The sequence below is a fragment of the Otolemur garnettii genome, unplaced genomic scaffold (genome assembly GCF_000181295.1).
Source record: "Otolemur garnettii isolate 467f Iridium unplaced genomic scaffold, OtoGar3 scaffold00004, whole genome shotgun sequence".
NCBI classification, from domain to species: Eukaryota; Metazoa; Chordata; class Mammalia; order Primates; family Galagidae; genus Otolemur; species Otolemur garnettii.
In genome coordinates this window covers 39,668,315-39,670,456 of record NW_003852399.1, presented here as the reverse complement: position 1 = coordinate 39,670,456, position 2,142 = coordinate 39,668,315, and positions in this window count along the sequence as shown.

Sequence of the window (2,142 nt, the reverse complement as noted above, 5' to 3'; positions counted from 1 at the left end):
ACATTTTCTGCTAATGTTTTGATGAAGTGATAAAGTGACATGAAGGAGAACATGGATTGTCACACCACAGAGGTACCAACTTGGAACAGGCGCACCTGGCATTTTCTGGCATGACCCAGTGCATCCTGCTCCATGCCTCCAGGAGGCACTGGGTTCTGATAGCTGGGGTCTGTCTGTTGCTGGCCTCTTTCAAGTTCTAAGCAGGCAAAAGATGTCTCCATTGGACCTCTTGCTCATCTCTTAGCCTTCTTTGAACTTGTCTAGCAACCAGAATGAATGATCATGCCTGCTATTCACACTGCCTTGTCCTTACTGGTGGATCAAGAAGTATTTGTTGAAAGTCCCGATGAATGAACAAGTGGATGAATAAGTGCTCTGATTACTTATAAAATCAGCACACTTCGAAAACCATTCCACCTCAAAAAAATAATAGCTGGGACCCGTAGATTATTCACCTAAAAACTCAAGTGATTTGTTCCCTAAGGAAATGCTAGTTTATCAATTGTGATATTATTCCAAATAAAGGAATATTGTGTGTCATAATTGCTTTGTGACAAGATAGGCACACCCTCTCCAGAGGGTAGTCTCTAAAGTAGTTGCTAGTGCCCCTGCATTGGTGCGGAAAATGCGCTAGTGCTGCAGAATTGGCGTGGAAAAACATGCTAGTGCCCCTGCACTGGCACAGAGAAACGCACTAGTCCCCCTGCATTGGTGTAGGAAAACGCATTAGTGCACCTGCATTGGCTTGGAAAAATGCGCTCTTGCCCCTGCAAAGAAAACGTACTAGTGTCCCTTCGTTGGCAAGGAACACTTGCCAGTGGTAGTGCCAGTGCATTGGCAAGGAAAAATACGCTAGTATCTCTGTATTGGTGTGGAAAACATGCTAGTGCCCCCGCATTGGCGTGGCAAAATGCGCTAGTGCCCCTGAATTGGCACGGCAAAATGCCCTGGTGCTCTGCATTGGCATGGAAAATGCTCAAGTGCCAATGCATTGACGCAGAAAATCATGCTAGTGCCACTGCATTGGCACTGAAAAAAGCGCTAGTGCCACTGCATTGGTGCAGAAAACACACTAGTGCCTGCGCGTTGGTGAGGAACAATGCACTAGTGCCCCTGCATCGGCATGGAAAAACGTGCTAGTGACCCAGCATCGGCATGGAAAAACGTGCTAGTGACCCAGCATCGGCATGGAAAAACATGCTAGTGACCCAGCATTGGCACAGAACAACGTACTATTGCCAATGAATTGATGCCACATGCTAGTGCCCCTGCATTGGCGTGGAAAGGTGGAACAACGCGCTAGTGCCACATCATTGGCACTAAAAAACACGCTAGTGCCCCAGCAATGGTGCGGAAAAACTTGCTAGTGCCACAGCATTGGCGAGGAAAAATGAGCTAGTGTCCCTGCATTGGTGCGGAAAGATGCACCAGTGCCCCTGTATTGGCATTGAAAAATGTGCTAGTGCCCCTGCACTGGCGCAGAAAAACGCACTAGTGCCCCTGCATTGGTGTGGAAAAGCGGAAAAACATGCTAGAGCCACTGCATGGGCGCAGAAAAAGCAGTGATTGGAAACTCCCTGGCCTGTAAGTGCAGTGACGGGAAACTCCCTGGGGTGTAAATGCAGTGCTCCCCAGCGTGTCTTGGTGTGTAAATGCAGTGCTTTCTAGCATCAGCTGGCATGTAAATGCAGAGCTCCCCAGCGTGTCTTGGCGTGTTAATGCAGTGCTTTCTAGTGTGTCCTGGCATGTAAATGCAGTGCTTTCTAGTGTGTCCTGGCGTGTAAATGCAGAGCTCCCTAGCGAGTCTTGGCGTGTTAATGCAGTGCTTTCTAGTGTGTCCTGGCATGTAAATGCAGTGCTCACAAGCATGTCTTGGCATGTTAATGCAGTGCTCCGTAGCGTGTCTTGGCGTGTAAATGCAGTGCTCCCTAGCATGTCTTGGCATGTAAATGCAGTGCTTTCTAGTGTGTCCTGGCGTGTAAATGCAGTGCTCACAAGCATGTCTTGGCGTGTTAATGCAGTGATGGGACAGGGAATGCATTAGTGCAACAGAAAGTTAGAAACTCTTTGTCAGCAAACTTAACTAGCCTTGGAACTTGAAACATAAGAGAACTATAAAAATCATAATTTTTTTTTTTTTTT